Raw genomic sequence first — 6,610 nt, 5'->3', positions numbered from 1 at the left:
AAGGAATTTAGCTTCTTCTTAAATCGTCTTATGCAGCAAAGTTCACAGGTATCTCAAATAGGAAAATCTCTTTATCCAGGTACAAAGGTTGTAAAACAAACTTCCCACAGTTTGTGTCAGGTTGATCTTTTCGTCTGATAGCACTGCGTAAGTATTTTGTCTAAGAGGTATCACAAGTAGTGTTTCTGTAGCTGTGGGAATCATTGGTAGAAAACGAGTTTCACACCAATGGGTACAGTACTGCTAAATATTCAAAATGATTTACAACCTAAGACTTAGTTCATTCACGAACTGAAGCTAGACTATGTATCCTTGTCTTCCTTGAGTGGGCATTGGAAGGCATTTACACACACGTATACAATACTATGAATACTTCGAATGCTATAGTTAACGTTGCTCTCATAAACTATTTTTTTTTAATTCTTCTGGGTCCTCAGCGTGCAATATGTGTTGTAGATACAGTCTTAGACAAAAAAAATTGACCTCTGAGTCGTTCACGTAAGGTGGACAATACTGTCGTGCTCTCCTCAGAATTCTGTGTCCGGTAATACGGTCGATCTGGCAACATTGTAGACTGTCATTTCCCGGAGGAAGTCTTGACTGTAGTCTGAGTACATCAGTCTTGACTGCGACCGTAGTCTTGAGGTAAAACACGAGACTAGCTAATACGACATCTGGCAACAGAAAGCACACATCGACAAAACTTTTATCGCCCCTTTCCTCTCGGTGCTGAAGCTATGAGCTTAATTCAAGTGAATCTACAATACATTTCGCTTTCTGTTACATTGGTAATAACAATTGGTTCAACACTACTTTAGCGAGAGACTTCTTGGCCGGCCATCTGCCTCTGAACACCGCATGCGTCTGAGTTCTCTGGAAACCGTTTGCTGCCTACAGGCGGGGACTGAGGCACTGCGCTGCCTCGCCTTCCGCCGACAACGTCTGCTCCACTCCTCACTCTCGACATTGTAGCATACTTTAACATTGTTGAGTGGTGACCCATAAAATCTGTCTACGATTTGTGTTTCAAACTCGATAGCAATGAAAGCACAAAACCGTTTTTATTTGATGAGTATTTTATTACACTAGTATGCAATACATCAATGTGTTACAGAATTAATTTCATTGTTCCTGATCCAGTGTGCTATAATTAAAGCGTCACATCCTGTTCTTTTTCCTTTCACAGGGGATTCTTCAAACAATTTATTTTTGTCATGGATTCATGTGTGTTAGTCAAGGCACAGAGAGTAGTGCAATGTAATGCATTTGGTTTCTTTCTTTGATTCCCTATGGTAAATGGATGCGAAACATTGTGTCAGTACCTTTCAGAATCTGCTCTATAGCTACTCAGGCAAATTGCTTGTTTTGAGGTCCAGACATTAATTAATGGAGAAGTGAACGCTGTTCAAAAGTGATATTTAAAATATTCAACTGGATTTAAGGTGACAAAATTGCCCATATTTGAAGCTACCCAGAGAAAAAGTAAGTTGCTAGAGCCAATTGAGCATAGAGGCCCTATAGTAATCAAGATGTTCATTTCCTTCATACTTATCACCCTGGCATGTGAGTCTTAAGTGAAGAACAATATTGAAATTCGTATTGTTGACGGTCGATTCGAATTTCTTCAGAGACGCTTGTATTGTGAAGCAGCTTGGCAGTCAGAAAGCCGAGCTCTGTGACCATTAACATAAGTTGCTGTGTCGTGCTACCAAGAGGACTCGATGTGTAAAGATTTTCTTCCGATTTCGTTACAGAAATTTTTATGGAAATTCGCAGCTCCATAAAATAAATCAGACAAAAAAGCTCAGACATGCTGATCCGTGCCACGGTTAGAAACTGACGTCTGATTGAGCCGTTGCAACACGAGATACGGGCGGGGGCACGGGGCTACGGACACACTGCTGTCAGCACGCCACTCTCATCGTGGTATTGGTCGCTCAGCCTCATAACGCATTGTGAACGATAATAGAAGTTGTCACTTACGTGAAGAATAGCATTTCTTTAGCCAAAAGATTGAATTTTCTGTGTCAGTGTCTAGGGGTTATATAGCACAGGTCATTCAAATGGAAAGGGAATATCTAGTGAATTTAGCGAGTCAATTCACTACCATACTTGGAAGTGATTGTACTGTCACAGTGTTGCAAAATTTTTTCACGATGTTGCCAATTCTCAGTTGTGCTAGGAGGAGCAATGTAGCGGTATGTGAGGAGAATCCCATGCTCGTGTCATAGGAGGATACGGAGAGGAGGTGCAGGATTTGGTTAATACGCAGCGTTTTCTCCTGCCAGTTGTGTCAAATATTCAGGTGTATCAACTTCCAGCACGATCACAGTTTCCCACAAAATATATACGAATAAAACACTTATCCTGTTACTTTGTGACAACAGATTATTTCAGTACAACAAAAAGTCTTTGCCCACCTGTCACGAAAAGTAAGATAACAAACACTTTGCACCTCGAAATCGATTACATCTATGTACAGTCTTGTGATCATAAAAATAGAATTTCATGAATTGCACGAGAATGTAGAAAAATGTTGCTGGGAATGGAAGCTATAAGAAACACAATTAACTAATTATTCTGTGCCACGTAATAACCAATACATTTGAAAATTCAGACGAGAAGATACTAAAAATTATGCCCATTAAGACAGAAATTAAAGTGCAGATGCGGGCACTGTGCAGATCTGCGCTTTTTCATCTTCAGATCTATACAAATAATGTATACTAACCAGCGTATTCATTGCTTTCGTAATGTTTCCCTCTGGTTTAGTCTTCTAATGATGAACTGGATCCACACCCATTAGTCTGATTGTTTCTTTGTATCCTTCCATTTACTATCTTTGTGTGTTATTGCTTGGTGTTCAAAAAGCAAAATGTTATGCCTCCTCCCACGAGGTATTAGAACGAGGTCGCAAGAAGGCTAACGAAGTATAATCAAAACACATTGAGACGCCAATTTGTCTGTCGTCATGGTGTTAAGTCGACAGACATAGTTGGGTATTATTGCGTGCGTCACCGGCATCCCACTGTTGTCTTCTTTTTCTGAGATTTTCATATCACCCTGAACACATTCTGTTCTGGTTGTTTGCAGAGGGAAAAGAGAGAACCCTGTAGCCATACATATCGCTAGTACAACGAGATATAACCTGTCAACTATCCTTGCTTAACATCACGAGACGAACAGGGCGTCACCGAGCTGATATTTGAAATACATTTCTATATTCTCTCTCTATCTCTTTCTCTCTTTTCCTTTTCCTATTTATTTTTCTTTTAATTTTTTGAGGAAAGCATCAATAAGCGCGAGTAATAAGCAAGTAGGCATATTATATGTTTGCACTTATTTTGATCGGGTTATATAATGCAAAAATACACCTGTTAAGTGTATTATTGAGTAATTCCAATTACTGATAGTCTATTCGTGAGCTTGCGCGCATTCAGTGGGGTGAAACCTGTCACAGAAGCAAGCAAAACACAAATATTTCTTGCACCATGCACAACACACAAACGAAATCTCGCTGCACTGACGTATTGTCTGATATATTGCTTGGAAAACATATCTGATTCATGTCGCTAAATATAGCTCTATCAGATATTAATGTGGATGCGTACCAAATGTATAAGAGTATATCTTGAAATACACAGAAAGGCACAAAGGGGTATTCGACTGAAACATAGTCATGAACAAGATTGTAAATGGGGTCGATAACATCGTCGTGTACCACCTTGACAACTCGAATGGTGACAGTGCTCTGCCGGTTACTTGTGTTTGTAAGTACGTCTTCTTTTTCCTAGATAAAATGCTGATGTTTTGAAATATTTGGAAGACACATTTCTTATTGCTACAATTCTCAATAGTGTACTATATAAACTTTGTAAATATCATTCGTTATGAGTTTTGGTTTGGCCATTAATAACGTTGCCAGTTTCTATAGTTTGATACTACAAGGTGCATTCAAATACTAAGGCCTCCCATTTTTTTTCTCCGGACTGGAAAGAGATAGAAACATGAGCATTGTTTTAAAATGAGGCCGCGTTCATTGTTAATACGTCCCAGAGATGGCAGCACCGTATGGCAGATGGAATTTTACCGCCAGCGGCGAGAATGAGAACTGTTTTAAATGCTTAAAATGGCGACGTTTTCCTTACTTGAACAGTGTGCAATCATTCGTTTTCTGAATTTGCATGGCGTGAAACCAATTGAAATTCGTCGACAGTTGAAGGAGACATGTGGTGATGGAGTTATGGATGTGTCGAAAGTGCGTTTGTGGGTGCGACAGTTTAATGAAGGCAGAACATCGTGTGACAACAAACCGAAACAACCTCGGGCTCGCATAAGCCAGTCTGACGACATGATCAAGAAAGTGGAGAGAATTGTTTTGGGGGATCGCCAAATGACTGTTGAACATATCGCCTCCAGAGTTGGCATTTCTGTGGGTCCTGTGCACACAATCCTGCATGACGACCTGAAAATGCGAAAAGTGTCATCCAGATGGGTACCACGAATGCTGACAGATGACCTCATGGCTGCCCGTGTGGCATGTTGCCAAGCGCAACGACAGCATGAATGGGACTTTCTTTTCATCGGTTGTGGCAACGGATGAGACTTGGATGCCATTTTTCAATCCAGAAACAAAGCGCCAGTCAGCACAATGGAAGCACACAGATTCACCGCCACCAAAAAAATTTCGGGCAACTGCCAGTGCTGAAAAAATGATGGTGTCCATGTTCTGAGACAGCGAGGGCATAATGCTTACCCATTGCGTTCCAAAGGGCACTATGGTAACAGGTGCATGCTACGAAAATGTTTTGAAGAACAAATTCCTTCCTGCACTGCAACAAAAACGTCCGGGAAGGGCTGCACGTGTGCTGTTTCACCAAGACAACGCACCCGCACATCGAGCTAACGTTACGCAACAGTTTCTTCGTGATAACAACTTTGAAGTGATTCCTCATGCTCCCTACTCACCTGACCTGGCTCCTAGTGACTTTTGGCTTTTTCCAACAATAAAAGACACTCTCCGCTGCCGCACATTCACCAGCCGTGCTGCTATTGCCTCAGCGATTTTCCAGTGGTCAAAACAGACTCCTAAAGAAGCCTTCGCCGCTGCCATGGAATCATGGCGTCAGCGTTGTGAAAAATGTGTACGTCTGAATGGCGATTACGTCGAGAAGTAACGCTAGTTTCATCGATTTCGGGTGAGTAGTTAATTAGAAAAAAAATCGGAGGCCTTAGAACTTGAATGCTCCTCGTATAATTTGTCTGTTCGTATCACAGTTTGTATCTTATAACCTCGCTTTCACGGTTTGGTACTGGACTGACCAAAGTGACGTTATGTTGACATTCTGTTTAGTGTGGACAGCCATTATTTAATGCGTGATGATGGTGTCGCCTTCCGTTCCATTGATGCTCAGTGAGAATCAGTTTTAGTCATATCACAGTACAAAAGAACAGAGAGTTGTGTATTAAAGTCGTACAAATGCGCTACTCTTATTCTGCATGGTTTGACAAAACATGGCATATAAATTGTCGCATGTCTTCAACTAAGTTTCTATTATCATAAATGTTGTTCATTTCCAAAATAAAAAAGGATAATGACCCAAACTACAGCAAATAATGCGCAATCCACTTTGAAATTTCATTATTTGTTCACTGTAGGAGTAGGCCTATCCTTTGGAAGCACCAAAATTTTGGATTAATTTGACATTTATGTAGAAATTAGCTAGTAAGAGAGCAGAAGTTAATCGTCAGAAGATTTAGACTTGTTGTATTGGATTATATTAGAACAAATATAATTAAAACTAACGATGTGTCTTTTTTAATTATAATGGAAACCATATTCACATTAAACAAAACAGAAAAAAATTCATGCACCTTGTGTGTGATGCAGCCGCGCTTTTGTGAAGTATTTTAGCTACATCAGTGATAGTCATGCGAAAAGAAAAATGCGCCAAACCATTTCAAGTTAAGTACCTACCCACAAACAGAATGCAGTTCATATCTTAACGGAATACACAGAAAGAAACAAAATTCCAAAATACTGTAAATAACCAAAAATTTGCAATCCCTCCCTCCCCCCCCCCCCCCCCCCCCCCATCATGAAACCATAGCTCAGTAGACTTGTAGATACTGGTTACCAGTAAAGTGGTGAGGTAAAAAAATAGTACAGGACACTGTCAAAAACAAAAACAAAGATTAAAGGGGCAAAGAATATACGTTTTTACAGACTGGTGGCTCACAGTACACCAAATTAAGAGAGTATCAATCGCGAAAGTAGCTTCACAAAGCTGCATACAACCGAACGAAGTAGTATAAGGAGGTAAACATAAAGTTAAGACTTTCAGGACCAGTTGTTTTAGTTTTTGGAGAACCCTCCGTGTTATATGGTCGTGGTCCATGAACCTTGCCAGCTCAGAGGATGCATGAGTACCTCTGAAGATACCCAACAAAGGTCTGGACGTACCATTAGGAATAAAAATGTTTCATGGACCATGACTATAAGACCCAGAAGTTTCACATTTATTAATTATCTTATGAGCTTTTCCAAATATCTACGCGTACGATCGAAGTTCAGTATATATTCAGTCATGACGAACTACTGTTTTTTCAG

The sequence above is a fragment of the Schistocerca americana genome, chromosome X, assembly GCF_021461395.2.
Source record: "Schistocerca americana isolate TAMUIC-IGC-003095 chromosome X, iqSchAmer2.1, whole genome shotgun sequence".
Taxonomy (NCBI): domain Eukaryota; kingdom Metazoa; phylum Arthropoda; class Insecta; order Orthoptera; family Acrididae; genus Schistocerca; species Schistocerca americana.
This window is presented reverse-complemented; position numbering follows the sequence as displayed.